The 17773-nt window shown below is 40.1% G+C and overlaps 1 protein-coding gene across 2 annotated transcripts in view; it reads right to left on the bottom strand.

The window, feature by feature from the left end:
- Positions 1-11486, bottom strand: part of syt2a (synaptotagmin IIa) — a 99917-nt gene extending 88431 nt beyond the window's left edge. For both annotated transcript variants that reach the window (XM_084097957.1, XM_084097959.1), the window contains exon 1: positions 11191-11486. The gene's annotated coding sequence lies outside the window, so the exon portion shown is untranslated. The remainder of the gene's footprint in view (positions 1-11190) is intronic.
- Positions 11487-17773: the final 6287 nt, after the last annotated feature.

Genomic DNA, 17773 nt, shown 5'->3' with positions numbered 1-17773 from the left:
CCCATCACGCTCGTCACGTCAGGCAACCACACTGAGACCCTTTTATTCTACATACTGGACTCCACCCTCGCACCCATTGTTCTAGGACACCCCTGGCTCATCACCCATAACCCCAAGATAGACTGGCAACAACGAGCAGTACTGGAGTGGAGCACTAAATGTCATGAGTCCTGTCTTGTCTCTGCTTGTTCGTCTGTTTCTGTCTCTGTGTTTCAGGAGGAGGCAGTGTATTTATCTAACGTGCCCGCGGAGTACCAGGACCTGAAGGAGGTGTTCAGTAAGTCTCGGGCTGCGTCTCTTTCTCTGCACCGTCCCTATAACTGTGCTATAGATTTACTGCCAGGTACTACTCCTCCTAAAGGCAAGTTATATTCGCTTTCTGTTCCAGAGAGGGGGGCCATGGAGAAATATATTTCTGATTCTCTAGCAACGGGGTTCATCCGTCCTTCCTCTTCTCCAGCGGGGGCGGGGTTCTTTTTCGTGGGGAAGAAGGACGGATCTCTGCGACCTTGTATTGATTACCGAGGGCTGAACAGCATCACGGTAAAGAATACTAATCCTTTGCCGTTGATGTCTTCAGCCTTCGAGAGGTTGCAGGGAGCGTCTATCTTCACCAAATTGGACTTACGTAATGCTTATCATTTGGTCCGCATCAGGAAGGGGGATAAGTGGAAGACTGCTTTTAACACCCCCAGGGGGCACTTTGAATACTTGGTCATGCCTTTCGGTTTGTCCAACTCCCCAGCAGTCTTCCAAGCACTCGTCAACGACGTGCTGCGAGATATGGTCGACCAGTTCATATATGTCTACCTGGATGACATATTGATTTTTTCATCATCTCTCCAGGAACATGTGCAGCACGTCAGGCGAGTGCTTCAGAGGTTGCTAGAGAATGGGCTTTTTGTCAAGGCGGAGAAATGCGATTTTCATGCACAGTCTGTTCCTTTTCTAGGTTACATTGTGTCGTCTGAGGGAATACGTATGGATCCTGAGAAGATTAAGGCTGTAGTAGAATGGCCAAGTCCAGATTCCCGTAAGGCCCTACAGCGGTTTCTGGGGTTCGCCAATTTCTACAGACGGTTTATTCGTAATTTCAGCCAACTAGCCTCACCTCTGACCGCCTTGACCTCCCCCAAAACTACCTTCAGGTGGTCAGACGCAGCTGAGGCTGCGTTTGCCAAACTCAAGAGCCGCTTTGTTTCGGCTCCCATCCTGATTACCCCTGATCCATCACGTCAGTTCGTGGTGGAGGTCGATGCGTCAGAGGTGGGGGTAGGTGCAGTGATATCCCAGCGTTCTCCCACAGACGACAGAATGCACCCATGCGCGTTTTTGTCCCACCGTTTGTCCCCTGCCGAACGCAATTATGACATTGGTAACAGAGAGTTGTTGGCAGTCAAGTTAGCGTTGGAGGAATGGCGCCACTGGTTAGAAGGGTCGGGGGTACCTTTTATCGTCTGGACCGACCACAAGAATCTGGAATACATTAAGACCGCCAAAAGATTGAACTCCAGGCAGGCTCGGTGGGCACTTTTTTTCGGACGTTTTGATTTTACACTCTCGTACCGCCCGGGTTCCAAGAACATCAAACCCGATTCTTTATCGCGCATTTTTTACCGTTCCGAACGCCCTTCTACTCCCGAGTGCATTTTACCCGAGAATCTATTTGTCTCCACACTCGTATGGGAGGTCGAATCGAAGGTCAAGAGAGCCTTAGAAGGGGTAACGCCCCCGGCCGGTTGCCCACCGAATCGCTTATTTGTACCGGAGGGATTACGGTCCGACATTATTCAGTGGGGGCATTGTTCCAACGTGGCTTGTCATCCAGGAGTTAGTCGTACCAAGTTTTTGGTCAAGCAACGATTCTGGTGGCCACTCATGGCTCGTGACGTTCACAGTTTTGTTTTGTCTTGCTCTGTTTGTGCCACTGGTAAGACTTCCAATCGACCCCCAGATGGGCTACTTCAACCGCTGCCTGTCCCTTCGAGACCCTGGTCCCAAGGGGCCAAGTTTTGTAATTTATTGGGGGCGACTGTCAGTCTGTCCTCAGGGTTTCATCCCCAGAGCAATGGTCAAACTGAGAGAGCCAACCCAGATTTGGAGAGAACGTTGCGATGTCTGGTCTCCAAGAATCCTTCCTCATGGAGTCAGCAATTGTCTATGGTGGAGTACGCACACAATACGTTGCCAGTGTCATCTACGGGCCTATCTCCGTTTGAGTGTAGTGTAGGTTACCAGCCACCAATTTTTCCTAGTCTGGAGTCCGAAGTCGCGGTCTCCTCCGCTCACGCCTTCGTCCAGGGCCAAGGCCAAAGCCGATCGCCACCGGTCTAGGCCTCCCGTATACGTTGTCGGTTCCAAAGTGTGGCTTTCTACCAAGAACATTCCTCTCCGCTCCGTTTCTAATAAACTTGCTCCTAAATTTATTGGCCCTTTCACTGTCACCAAGATCATTAGTCCGGTGGCAGTCCGCCTCAACCTCCCTCCAGTGTACAGGAGGATTCATCCCGTGTTCCATGTATCTAAAGTCAAGCCCGTGTTTTATTCTCGTATTAATCCGCCAGTCCCGGTTCCCCCACCGCCGCGACTCGTAGAAGGGGAACCCACATATTCGGTCAATCGTATTCTGGACTCAAGGCGGAGGGGACGCGGAATCCAGTACTTGGTTGACTGGGAAGGTTACAGTCTGGAGTAGAGAAGTTGGGTTCTTGCCAGAGACATTCTGGATCACTCCCTTATTGATGATTACAATCAACAGGTAAGGGAGTCTAGGGACGCCAGGAGGCGTTCCTAGGAGGGGGGGTACTGTCACGGTTCATAAATTCATTGTTTCCTTCTCGTCTCGTGTAACTGTTGTTTTGTGTGTGTGGGTGTGTGTGAGTGGGCGTTACCGCTTAATTCCGGCAGATCAGCAATCCAGCTGATCTCATTCATCATCACCAGCTGCAGCTCATTAACACACCTATAAAACCTCACTGCATTCTCCTCTCTTTGTCAGATCGTTTATTGATGTCTCTTGTGTGTGATCCTGTTCCTGGTGGCTCCTGTTCATGTTCATGTTCCCGTTCCTGTTTCTCGTTCACTTTGGATTAAGTCTTCACCTGAATCATCACTTCTGCACCACTTCTTCACGGACATCTTCGCTGACCATCCAGTCCCTGTGTCACCAGTTGCTAGCTACTAGCACTGTCTAGCTACTGTCCTCTAAAGCTGCAGTCTATGTCCCTCCCAGTATACTGGTCACTCCTCCATGATCGGGGCAGCCACTACGGCTAAACGTGGTGTTCTACTTCAGCTATCAAGATCCTGGGCATATGGTCTTCCTCTGCTGTTGAATCTTATATAAGACCCGAACAGAGGGTCATCAGCAAGCTCTTCAGTAACGATTCAGGTAAATCCCTATGCAACTACTGGTGGTGGTGTCCAAAAAAAAAAATGGCCGAGGTGGCCCAGTATGAAAGAAAAAGAAAAGATGGCCGGTGGCCCAGTGTAAAAGAAAAACAAAAGATGGCCGGTGGCCCTGTATGAAAGAAAAGATGGCTGGTGGTCCAGTATAAAAGAAAAAGAAAAGATGGCTGGTGGCCCAGTATAAAAGAAAAACAAAAGATGGCCGGTGGCCCAGTATGAAAGAAAAGATGGCCGGTGACCCAGTATAAAAGAAAAACAAAAGATGGCCGGTGGCCCTGTATGAAAGAAAAATAAAAGATGGCCGGTGGCCCAGTATGAAAGAAAAACAAAAGATGGCCGGTGGCCCAGTATGAAACAAAAGATGGCCGGTGGCCCAGTATAAAAGAAAAACAAAAGACGGCCGGTGGCCCTGTATGAAAGAAAAAGAAAAGATGGCCGGTGGCCCAGTATGAAAGAAAAGATGGCCGGTGACCCAGTATAAAAGAAAAACAAAAGATGGCCGGTGGCCCAGTATGAAAGAAAAACAAAAGATGGCCGGTGGCCCAGTATGAAAGAAAAACAAAAGATGGCCGGTGGTCCAGTATGAAAAAAAAGATGGCCGGTGGCCCAGTATAAAAGAAAAACAAAAGATGTCCGGTGGCCCAGTATGAAAGAAAAGATGTCCGGTGGCCCAGTATGAAAGAAAAGATGTCCGGTGACCCAGTATGAAAGAAAAGATGGCCGGTGGCCCAGTATGAAAGAAAAGATGTCCGGTGACCCAGTATAAAAGAAAAACAAAAGATGGCCGGTGGCCCTGTATGAAAGAAAAATAAAAGATGGCCGGTGGCCCAGTATGAAAGAAAAGATGGCCGGTGGCCCAGTATGAAAGAAAAGATGGCCGGTGACCCAGTATGAAAGAAAAACAAAAGATGGCCGGTGGCCCAGTATGAAAGAAAAACAAAAGATGGCCGGTGGCCCAGTATGAAAGAAAAAGAAATGATGGCCAGTGTAGTCTCGCAAGTAAGAAAAAATGTCTGATCGTGGTCTTACAATAAAATAAATAAATAAATAAAAAACAAAACAAAAAAACTTTTTCCGGTAACTCTTTTTTCTCTCTATGTTGTAGGAACTACAGGATTCACGACTGGTGGGTATACTTTTCTTTACCATTCTTTGGGGGTGGACGGGCCCCGTCCCGGTGGAATTATCCTCCACCTATTTTTGGGGGTCGGCTGCGCCCCTGCCTTCGTCTTCAGGCAGGAAATGCAGATTCCGTACCCGGAATGCGAACTACGGATGGGGCCTACGCCAAAGAACTTTATATCATAATTTTGCTTGCTGAGCTGTTAATAAATGTATACTTGTTTTACGGTATTTATTCTCCCGAGTCTTTCTGGTAGAACATATATACAGGTATTAATGATGGTGACTGATGATTGCACAGCTGAATGTAATTAGTGTCCATGACAAGAGATGAGTGACGAAGGCAGGTGGATACAAAACATAACGAGTCCAAACTAACGTGAATGTGACACTCCATAAGGCTGCACTCCGCTACTGGTCATTTCTGAGATTTTGGATGAATGATATTTGCGTGTTTTGCTATTGCTGGAGCATCCGAAGCTTGTGTAAACGATCAGCCATCTTCTGAATGGGGGCGGAGCAGTAGCTCATTTGCATTTAAAGGGACACACACACAAAAACGGCATTTTTTTGCTCACACCCAAAAAGGGGCAAATTTGACAAGCTATAATAAATTATCTGGGGGGTATTTTGAGCTGAAATTTCACAGATACATTCTGGGGACACCAGAGATTTATATCACATTTTGTGAAAATTTCACCTTTAAATTTCACCTATTTTGCTTTTTTTCAGATATTACCTTTAATGTAGTGTGTAATATAGCGGTTTGTGAATGAAAAAGGTTTGCAAAGTTTCAAAAATCAAAGTGCACGATAAAAGGTTATTGTCTCCCAAAATAAAGAACCAACTCTGAACTGCCGGAAACAATTTGTCAGTAATTCCAGTCTCACTTCCTGTTACAAATCTACATAGGGTTGTAACACATTTGCATAATGCCAGCCTATGGTCTTCATTGGCTGCCTGCGAACAACATCTAACTTGACCCACCCTCAAACACTGTAGTTTTGGTTTGTGTTGTCGACATGTCGAGAAGACCGTGTTTTCTGCACTGCCAAAGCAAATCCGGATGAGGATGAGGATTCTGGCTCGAATTGATACGGTAAAAACTGCATTGGTAAAAACAGTGATACTGTTCGTATCACTGTCTATCAAGTCCTGAGAAAGTTTCGGAGCAGGGATTCAGATGATGGGCATTTTGTTTCTGACACACACCATAAGCGGTAAACCAAACACAACAGACTGGACCATCTGACCAATCAGAACAGAGTAGGCTCAGGGAAATGAGTGGTTTAGAGAGACTTTAAGATTCAAACCTTTTGAGACACCATGAGAATGATACCAAGAGATGATGCTGTAATGTATATTATGAGAAAACTACAGTGTTTTTGACCTTGGATGCATGTAAACCTATTGTTGTAGACCTTCAAAACGAAACTAGGAATCTTTAAAATAGCATAAAATGGGGACACTTTAAAGACTGATAGTGCTTCTACTCAAGCACTGTCCCAAATAGCACACTTCACATGGACTTACGGTCTTTTGGACTTACAATTGCCACAGTGTGCTAGTGATCTTGAAGTCCACGAGACCATAGAGAGTCCCATGTGTCATTTTTGGTTTCAGATGGGTGCTCACGAGCGCCCCCCTTTGCAGTCGATATGCATCCTCAATGCGCACTTTTGATGATCGCTCTCCGCGGCAGACCTGACAGTCGAAGTGCGAAGTACATCTGGTTAGAACACACAGTTCTGACAAGGCAGTCTGAGCCAGACTGTTTCATCTTAATACAAATAAATTTGAACAGAGTTCAAAAGGAAAATATGTCTTCTTTTACAGTGCCTTTTACAGTTTCACGGACCTTGAGAAACATGGCTTGGCAGTTCTGCAAGTGTTTATTGGAGTTCTCAAATTGATATAATAATATTTTTAACTGTGACTTTAACTGTTTCTGCGCTGACAGGCCTCATGGATCAATATTTTTTTTATACATTTTGGTGATATATCAAGCTTTCAACAATACTCCTTTCCCTAATTCATTAAATATGCTAATTAACGAATTGCCTAAATTTAAACTTTCAGCACCAGTGACAAAAAAAAAAAAAAAATAGCTGGTGTTGATACAACATACATTCAGGTAGTATTTTACAAAGTTGGGGAGATAAAAAAACAAAAACATATTGCTTCTCAAATGCTACCCGTGCTTGTTTAGAATCTGTTGATCTTTCAAATCCGAAGTGATGCATTAATGTGTTGGATAATCTAATGTAATAGAGATATATTGACATTATATCGTATACTAAAGGTTGCTTTTCCATTTATAGCCCTTTGAAAGCATATTTAAATGAGTTTGTATAGAAGCAATGCACTGCTTTTACTCTCTGAGTAGGATGACTGGACAGAGTACTAAGTAAAAAGTATTGAAATTTTAACTTAAAACCAAATCTGGACAAATCTCTTTGAAAAATGTGAGAGAAAAAAAAGAAGGTTTTTTTCATGCCTTAAGAGCAATATGAATAGTTCAAGTTCAAGTTCACTTTATTTATATAGCACATTTACAACACCCACTAGGCTGACCAAAGTGCTTTACAGAACAACCAGATAAATAATAAGAAAATAATACCTGCATAACACATAAAACCCAAATAAAAGCAGCAAAGCTAAGAGCAACCTTAAAACCGGAATAGCAAAACAGTATCAGACTCAAATATAAAATAGTAAAACCAACATAAGAATAGAGATAGAATACATAGAAAAAAAAAAAAAAAAAAAAAAAAAAACCTGAGGCTGTGATAACTCATGCATGAAAGGGTTAATAGTGTATTCAGAATTGGTTTTTGTATTCCCTGGGATTCGAAACCTATGACCTTGGCATCACTTAGTGCCGTGCTGTCAAACATGAATGGCTTAAAAGCTCTTCAACACAAAAGAATGTGAAAGCATTTGATGGTCATTTAGAGACATTGAACATTTTGACAGGGGACGTCACCTTGTGCGGCCGGACCTCGTTGTGACACCGCATCAGATTGAGTGATGCGCTCAGAGGACAGGAATAGTATTTTGGATGCACCGCGTGGGTGTGGTCAAACGCTTTATGAATACCACATAGAAAACACGAGTACGATACACATTAGAATAAGAGTAATGTTTGGAGTGTGTATGCTGCACTTTCAATGGGGGCTGGGCGCTGCAACATACCGCAGTGCTTGAAGCTTTCAGCACACCCACTCCATCATCTCCTCTCTCGCTCAAACTCACCCACAGTGCCCCTCTGTCTTTTATGTTCCTGTACCATTCTCTCTTTCTCCAACACATGCTCCTCCCTCTTTCTTCTGCCCTACATAGACTCTTTCCTCTCCTTTACACTGCTTACACAACACCACTCTCCCGTCCTCTTATGCACACACTTTGAACACATAATACACACACACATACTTCCCCTAATGTAGGAACACGCACAGTCAAGCTTTGCTGTACCAATATTAATCAGCTTGTCAACAAGCCCAGCAGGAAGACCAGTACTTGTTCGAATGAATCGATCGCCCATTGCACAGGGATTAGTTGGGGCAAATTTACCTCAATGTTTTAATCAAAATCTGTAATGAGACCCAACTTCTTGCCTTGTTGACTTCCATTACATCATTAGTATTATTTAAAGTATCGTATTTAAGCAGTGTTATTTGCAGTGGTAATGTGTTTCCTATTGGAACAGGAAGTTAGGGCAGGACATTTCAAAGGACATGCCTAGTCTTTAAGGCTACGTCTACATTAAACCAGATACATTTGAACATACAGTTTTCGTTTCAAAAGGCTCTCCATTCACACTAGCGTTTTCAAGCACTTTCCAAATGTTTCTCAAAAAAATGCTAAATTCACCTTACAGCGCATGCTTAAACCCTCGTAAAAGCTTAATGAGATGAAACAGACATCATACAGTTCTCATGCTATTCTTCAGACAGGATCATTTTATTTACCATGATTTCCTGCTTGCTATTTGCTAGTCAGAATTACAAAATACTTATAATTAAGGTAATTATGTATGTTGTTTGTTGCATGTATCACAACAGTTCAGAAATTAAATGTCCGGGCGAGCGGCGCTAAAAAGTTCAAAATAATGTAGCCTTATGAAATAACGTACCACCTGTCCTACACTAATACCTAAACTATAACTGATAGTGTTAGTAAAAGCAAATGTGAGAAAACACATTTTCCAAGGCAACCATGACATTTTAGCTTGCTTCTTCACGGTCCACATCGCAATTTCAATGCTGTATTACTACATTATATTACTATATTACTACAGTTTACTACATCTGAAAAGTTCAGATCCAGCACTTTACTGTATTTATTAGTATTTTATCATAATTACAATGTACTTAAAGTACTTAAGTACATAGAATAGCACTTTATTGTATATGTGTATATGTATGTGTACCCCTTATTAGATGCCCTGTCTGCTAACTGTGGTATCTCTTATAATATGTTGTTGAATATTGTGGCGTCTTTTAAATTGTGTTGTATCATATTTAATTTTAATGTTTAGCCTTGTTACTTGATATTGTGATGACCTGACAGGGGACTGCAGATGTAAAATAGCCTTGGGGCTAACTCTGGCATATTTACATTGCTGAAAAGCTAAGATGTTCATTAATATGCATTGTCCCTTTTAAATAAATAAATAAATAAATAAATAAAAGTTAAACATATAGAACTGAACATGTGATGCAAACGTCAAAATGTATTAATGAACAAATCATGCACTGTGGTAAACGTGTTTTGAGATCATAGCATAGTATTGTGCAAGGAACCGCACAAAAATAAATATTTATTAATCAATAATCTGCTCCTGTAATCATAATTATAATCATAATCATAATCATAAAGTGTGAAAAGGAATGAAAGTTGTTGGTGTCATATTAACTTCATCTGATAACTGAAATGTATGTATAGGTATTTTTTGGAGGTTTACAAAAGAGTCAGATTTTTCTATCGAGAAAGATTACCTAGAAACCTAATACACATGGAATATAAGCCACAAAACTAAAAACCTGGAGGGCCACTATCCTGCAGTGTTTAGCTCCAAAACACCTGCCTGGAAGTTTCTAGCAATCCTGAAGACCTTGATTTGCTGCTTCAGGTGTGTTTAATTCGGGTTGGCGCTGAACTCTGCAGGACAGTGGTCCTCCGGGAGTCCTGTTTTATAGTAAGACATGGCGCCCTCTACTGGCCGGAAAGCATATAAGCTGATAAAAAGGCATTTAAGGTTTATGGGTGGGTTAAGGTGCAAGGGAAGGGTTAACAGCATAAATATAGATGTAATTACTGAAAAAAATGACAGATGTAATTACATGCAGGTAATTATAATAATATAAGAACAATGTAAAAACATGTATGTACATAATAAGTTCATTGTATCAAATGATTGATTTAAATGTTAGTACATACAAGTTAAAGACACTTAATATAAATGACCAAAGAATCTATTAACATTTGATAACTTTTGCTGTTGGTGTGTTGATGGTGATATCTTAACTATTGATGTAACTAACACTCTTTTTTACTTTTTTATTTCTCATTATTTTAATAATAAAGGCTATTTTGTAATTGAATATTGGTACAAAGAACCCTAACATAAAATAGAAGTAGGCTATATTACCTAGATCTTTAAACACTACTGCCAGTAAATTAGTAATACAGTCAAAACTAAGCATAGTGTAGTACACCTGGTAGTTATCCATCAAATGAATCACAAAATCGTTGTTTGGGTGGGACATGTCCCCACCACTTTTTGCTAAGGTCTATATTGTCCCCATCACTTTTGAAACATCTCACGGCACGAATGTAGGCTACCAATACAAATAAATAAAACATCTCCAGTTAACTAGCAGAGCATTCATTTCGTTCGTTTGTTAAATAAGAGGCGATCTAACGCTGAAATGTGTTGTTTTTGAAATCAAGTGATCAAAGTGCTCGTTGCCGCTGCGATCAGTGGCGCGGACACTCTCTTGTGGCTCGCGCACAGTCTTCACTCGACACGCGCTTCAATCCGTTGTGGAGACTCTCTATTCGTTCTGGTGAAATTACAAAACAAAATGCACACAAACGTGTCCCTGCCTGATATACAACCACTGATAAACATAATCGGTTTTGATGAAAAAAAAAAAAAAAAAAAAAAAAAAAAACCTAAACAAGTGCGAATTAGGACCCAGAACCTCTGACACGCTTGGCAAAAGTTCTGCCACTGGACCATTTAAATACACATTTAAAATAGTCCGATCTGTGTACTTATTCACGTGTAAATTCTCACCACTAACAACATATATTAGACCTCATTAAACGACAAATTAAACCCAATGTACTATTTAAATCGATTGCTGGACATCGTAATGTTATTGTATACATCTGATTTATGATTTAGCATTGTGTTGGCAACGCCCCCCCATCCCACCCACTTTTTAAAACAAAGTTACGCCACTGGGTATATGTTCTAACACTGGATTTTGAGGTTACACAATAGTCCAAACTGCACTGTCCCAAAAACGAATCACCCATGCAGATTTGGTAACATGCCTTAAATTGAAATGATTTTTGAGTATTTTGTACAATGGCAAAGTAAATAAATGGATTTTTATGCAGACATCATATTTTAAAATGGCTACTTACCATACGTGCAGATGTGTCCCAAAGATAAACTTAATGGGACGTCAAGCCAAAAGCCTCAGAAAAGCACTATAGGCTATTGTCTGAAATCTCCTCTCTTGAGGTGCCTTTAAAGAATACACAGTGGCTTCAGACGTCCGGCGTTATTCACACTAAACTGACTCAGAGTTGAAGATCAGTTGATGCAGAAGCAGAAGAGAACATACATGCAGGATATTTCCTCTGCTCACTCAGCCCTTCAATATTTTACTGCTGCACTTACCAGCAGTGTCTCCTGATTGGCTGAGCTGCTGCACAGTAATGTATGCTCTTGCCTTTAATTGGATGGAGACAATTTATGAGACCCGTCCAGCCTTATTCCTGTTCACTCTAGTTTGTGCTCTCTCTCTCTCTCTCTCTCTCTCTCTCTCTCTCTCTCTCTCTCTGTGTGTCTTTGTGTGCGTGCGTGCGTGTGTGTGTGTGTGTGTGTGTGAGTGTGTGTGTGTGTGTGTGTGTGTGTGTGTGAGAGAGAGAGAGAGAGAGAGAGAGAGAGAGAGAGAGAGAGAGAGAGAGAGAGGGAGGGAGGGAGGATAGCTAGGCTGTGCAATATCAGAGGAAGCGCAGGGGATGAATGAAATGTAGATTTAAAAAGTATTATTATTATTAAAAATGTAGATGAAGACAGAAGAGAGAACAAACAGTTAACATTTACTATAACATAGCTTTCATTGAAAGCAACATAAAAAAATGAGGAAAAGCATAAGGAACCAATACTATTAGCAGTTCCACAATAATTCATCTTGAGAGTAAGCAGAAGTGTGACTGTGTGTGTGTGTGTGTGTGTATGTGTTAATATGAGTCTTTATGTACCATTTTGAATTATTTAAATGTTCATAAAAGAGATTCAAAGGGTCATGATAGGACAAAAGATAGGAGATACTTGCTATGATAAGTGTATGTGTTCTTGCAGTAAATGGTAAAATAATTTGTGCGACTAACCAGTGTGTATATGATTACAATAATACATTAAAATGATATGAAAACAAATAACAGTTTGCAATATCAAGCAGCATAATTGATATATTTCTTTACAGTTAAAATAAATGGAAGTAGATGAGACCTGAAGCCTCTACACATTCAGGTAACGCTTTTACCTTAAAGGCGCTCTAAGCGATGTCACGGCCAAACATTTTTTTGTCACATATAGCAAACATATCCTCAGTATCCGCTAGCTGCATGTCCCCTGAACACACTGTAAAAAACACGGTCTCTGTAGACAGCCCAGGCTCCACAAACGGCAACAAAAACAAACTGGCCCAGCCTGGACCACGAAACATAACAAACAGTGTTCCAGCCAATAACCGACAAGAATGATTCAGGGGTGGGGGTTGGGGTGTTAGTGCGCGAGCACATGAAGGAGGGTGTGGGGAGTGGAGGAGAGAGAAGCATGAAGAGGGAAGTTAGCTAGAGGAGAGATGTCCTAGACAACGACAACGACTAACGTTAGAATTATAATATAATATATATAGAATATAGAATATATTCTCTTGAATTTTGATATGGCCGACACACAACCAAAGAGACGACGTTCCGATGAACAAATAACAAAGAAGAGGGAAAAGGAGAAGGAACGCAAAGTCCCGCTTTTACATCGGAAAAGCGTTCAAAAGGTGGCGAGAACTCCGCCGGCAGAAGGGCTTCCAATCTGACATTCAGGTGGCTCTGTTTCTGCTGGACAGGTGGGTAAATCCAGTTTGTTTTTTCTAAATGGTTCATGACTGTTTCAGGAAGCACGGAAGGGAGGGGGAGGAGACGGGATGAGGAGGAGGGAGGGTCGAGCTAGCCTCCGTTTTGTTTGACAATACTTCGAACGTCAACAAGAAGTGACGTCACCCAACATCGCTTAGAGCAGGGGTTCCCAAACTTTTTCATTCTAGGACCCACCTAGACAAGTATAATCAATCTCAAGACCCACTTGCACTGGTGCTACCAACTTTCTCAGTTGGTCCCACCAGCATGATTTGGTCGCACATTTTATTTAATTTTTTTGCTACATGCATGGGATTAATCAATGCATGCTGATGGTCTTAATCTGCATACCCTAGTTTTGCACTGATGTAAAAAGACTGACAGTGACAAGACCTCATGTTAGCAAAATATTTTTAACTTTTAACTCTTAAAAAAAAGTCATTAGTTCGCGAATTGGACGTGTCATGCGCGTTGTGTGATTATCCCAGCAGTTAGGACATGGACATCCAAGATTTGTGTCAACACAGAAAACATTTCATCACTGGATAGTTTTTTTTCGTTTAATTAAAGTGTTGTTTTATGTCAGCTGAATGTCAGGGATGCTTTTCAGAGAAGATAAGGCAACAACTTATTTAGCACAATTCACACCCAGCGGTAATTAAGGGAAAAAAAATCTTCGAATGCTCCACATGAAACTTTGGTCTTCCGACCTTTTACCACCGTGTCGATTTATTTTGATTAATATGTGCGAGGGAGAGAGAGCAAGACAGCGCTAGTTTGGAGACGGTGAAGTCTTGTTTACACTTTCGCCTGGCTCCGAAGAGAGAGAGAGAGAGAGAGAGAGAGCGCGCGCGACCGAGTCTCTCTCTCTGCTCGTTCTTTCAGTTAAACATGCAATGTGACTCTGTCACAAGCGCAGCAGTTCATCTACATTACTCACCGATCAAATAAGACTTTGGCGGGACAAAAATTCACTTTGGCGGGCGCTAAAACTCACCTAAGAGTCGTTTGGTCATTATTATTATTTATTATTATTCTTTATTTCAGACTCATGGGTCCATTTACAAAAAAATAATAAAAAAAAATTAAATAAAAAATAATACATACAAACAATTTTAACAAACAACAGGCAAAATTTAAAAGACATACAAGCTTTCATTCCAATGCTTCCAGAAACTAGAAAAATACCTTGTATCACTTAATATAATATCATTTAAGACCATTATGATACTATTTTTTGAATCACTCAACCGACATATGAAGTTATACATACATTTCCTTATGACAGCATGCAAAGTAGGTACATTATTAGAGACAAACAATTGGCTCGCACTTGTCCACCTTGGAAGTTTAAGCAAAATTCTTAGCGCATCATTAAATGCCACCTGGAGCTTTTTCATTTTAGCTTTAGCATACCTACACCACAAGTGGGCTGTATAGAGAGAAGTACAGTAAGCCCTAAATAGAGCTATTTTAACATCATGTGTAGACATATAAAATTTACGAGCCAGCATATTAGCTTGCCCATACAACTTACAGCATTGGCGCTGCACATCATCGTCATCATTTAAATCATTTCTAATGATGTGACCCAAGTATTTTACTTTATTTACCACATTTAAAACTTTGTCATCTATGTAAAAAGATTTTGCTTAAGGTCCTCTTTGGTTTTAACAATCATGATCACACTCTTTTTAACATTAACCCTTTCATGCATGAATTATGATAACCTCAGTCAGGATTTTTTTCCTATTTGTTTTTATTGCTCTTAGGGCATGAAAAACAAGAATTGATTTTTATTTTATTTTTTTACAAATTTTTCAAAGAGATCTTCAGATGTCCACTTGAGTGGACAGCATGCGGTTGGTTTAAACTGAAGATATACTGTATTAAATATAAGACAATAATCAAACAGATAAAGTATGTGAATTTAACAAACTAATCAATGCAATTATATCAAATAATGTGAAAACTATAAAATATATACAAAAAATATAAATGCAAAATATTGCAATGGCTTCATACAACTTCATACAAGTTGCACTTCGCGTATCTATGATATCAGAACATGAGGATGTGATTCCATCAGAATTTTCTACAGCCTGTCAAGGTACAACTGTGGAAACCACTCAGATGCTCCCTCCAGTGCACCAGAGTATGGAGATTTACCCTTATTAGCTGATAATTCTGATTATGTTCAAGATGGACATGCACATTTCTATCATAGCCCTCCTCTGAGAAAACCTAGCGATATGTTTTTTCAATCTCATCTGAAATGATCAGTGTTGGGGGTAACGCATTACAAGTAACATGCATAATGCATTCAGATTACTTTTTTGATGTTACAAGTAAAGTAATGTGTTACAAGTAACATGCATTACCTAATCAGATTACTTTTTGATCTAACAAGTTATTAACTACAAGTAATGTGCATTACCTAATCAGATTACTTTTTGATGTAACGAGTAAAGAAACGCATTACAAGTAACATGCATTACGTAATCAGATTACATTTTGATGTTATGAGTAAAAAAACGCATTACAATAACGCACATTACGTAATCAGATTACTTTTTGATGTTATGAGAAAGGAAACGCATTACAAGTAACATGCATTATGTAATCAGATTACTTTTTGATGTTATGAGTAAAGAAACGCATTACAAGTAACATGCATTACGTAATCAGATTACTTTTTGATGTTATTAGTAAAAAAACGCATTACAATAACATGCATTATAAAATCAGATTACTTTTTGATCTAACAAGTAAATTAATGCATTACAAGTGTCATACATTATGTAATCACATGACTTTTTTCGATGTCAATGAAAATTACATTCTAATAATACAAATACATTTATTTACAGTAGAAAAAGTCAATGCATATTAAGTTTTTAAGTTTTAAATTTCAAAAACAATATTCACATTATAATTATGAATTGTAGCTGAAATATAGCAATTGATGCATGAGGTCCACTACAGTGGACATGTGATTAATCAGAGTTTTCACTCAATCTAAAATCAAAACGAGGAAAATTTTACTGTGATATGACTCATTAGATATTGCTTGATGCTGCAATATTTTTTTTACCTACAAGAGTCTCCTAGGATAGAAGGAATGGGTGGATATTCTGGAGCAACTTGGCATGTCTGACTGACCCTTGGCCATCTTGGTTTGGAGGGGGAAAAAATCGAAACACAAAGGCTTGCCACTTGGTTGCAATTTATAGGATGATGCACCAGGGTCCAATGAAGAGATTGATGTGCAACTTTGCCATAAAAACCCGTGCAAATTCAAGAAAATGCTTTTTTAATAGCTGTCCACTGTAGTGACCACTATGCGTGAAAGGGTTAAATTTAATATCATGCTGCACACCATAACGTGAACATACTCGAAGCAGCTGTTGTAATCCTGCGCTATAAGGAGACATAATAACTAAATCATCCGCATACAACAAATGGTTAATGAGACTATCACCTATTACACATCCAGTCTTGCAATTATTTAACTTGCCGAACCCCATTCGTCATATAAAACGGTTCCGATACGTTCTTACCCCATTGAACTTTTAAGGTTTGATCATGATGTATATACCAAAAATGTAAAATTCTTATCAAATATGGGGAAACCCCTCTTTCTTGCAATTTTATAAATAACTTAGTATGATTAATTCGATCAAACGCCTTAGATGCATCTAAAAAACACACGAAAACTGTGGAATTATGCGCATTATACTTACTAACTACTTCCTTTAATGAATATATGCATAGATCAGTGCCATGCTTACTTTTGAAGCCAAACTGATTATCCGTAGTTGTTAAATACTCTTTGAGCCTATCCATAAGGATTCGCTCAAATACTTTAGAGATCACACTTGCCAATGCAATTGGCCTACAGTTTTCTGTCCCAGTTATTTTACCTGTTTTATCTTTAATTACTGGCACTAGTAAAACTGTTATCATGGAATCAGGTAACACACCATGGATTAAAAAACCTGTAAAACACAAAGCAAGTAACACTGTAATCCTTGAGCTAGCGTACTTCAAATGTTCAGCTGTTATTCGATCTGGACCACATGCTTTATTCTCAGCCAGTACTCGTACTGGTTTTGTTTCACTCATCGTAACGTAAATTTAGCTGCTGCAGCTAAGTGCCTTTGTGCAACCCACCTTTTCTCACTGTGTGACCCACAAGTGGGTCGCGACCCACAGTTTGAAAACCACTGGCTTAGAGCACCTTTAAGAATATGGTGAATACGACCCGTGTTTCTCACTTTAAAGGGAAAAATGTAATTTTACAAGTTTACCACTCAGAAAAGGTTTTGAGCATATGAACATTTACCAGGTGAACAGCATTTATTTATTTATTTATTGCAAAATGATCAATTAAAATGATTTCACTTTGATTTTTGTTAGATGAGTTTTAGACTCTCTCACTATTCTGTTGCTATCTGTGTGACATCAGTTCGTGTGTCATCAGCCTAAACACCCAGTTGATTTCTGTCAAATTTTTTCTACCAATTTTATCACTAGCCTGTGTTAACTTTGAAATACATAAAGGGACAGAAACTAAGCTACTATATTTCACCGCTAGATGGCGATGTTTAATCTTTTGTTGTTGTGGGAATGAATAAGGTTGCTCAAATGAGAAAGAGGATGTGCTGGGAAAGACTTGTTGTGCAACGTAATGCTAATCCATTGCAAAGCTTCTACAACAACACTCAATTTCTTGGCAGCATCAGACTTGACTTCAAGAAGTGCATAGGCATCAGAATCGATGGCTGTAGTGTCATGGTTGGAAGGAAAAACTCAATTTATACTGATGCCAGTGCAGGTTTCAGGCACTCGATGGCTC

The sequence above is a fragment of the Abramis brama genome (assembly GCF_963993115.1).
Source record: "Abramis brama genome assembly, chromosome: 22".
In the NCBI taxonomy this organism is placed as follows: domain Eukaryota; kingdom Metazoa; phylum Chordata; class Actinopteri; order Cypriniformes; family Leuciscidae; genus Abramis; species Abramis brama.
Note: the sequence above shows the minus strand (reverse complement) of the source record. Positions and strands in the feature narration are given on the sequence as shown.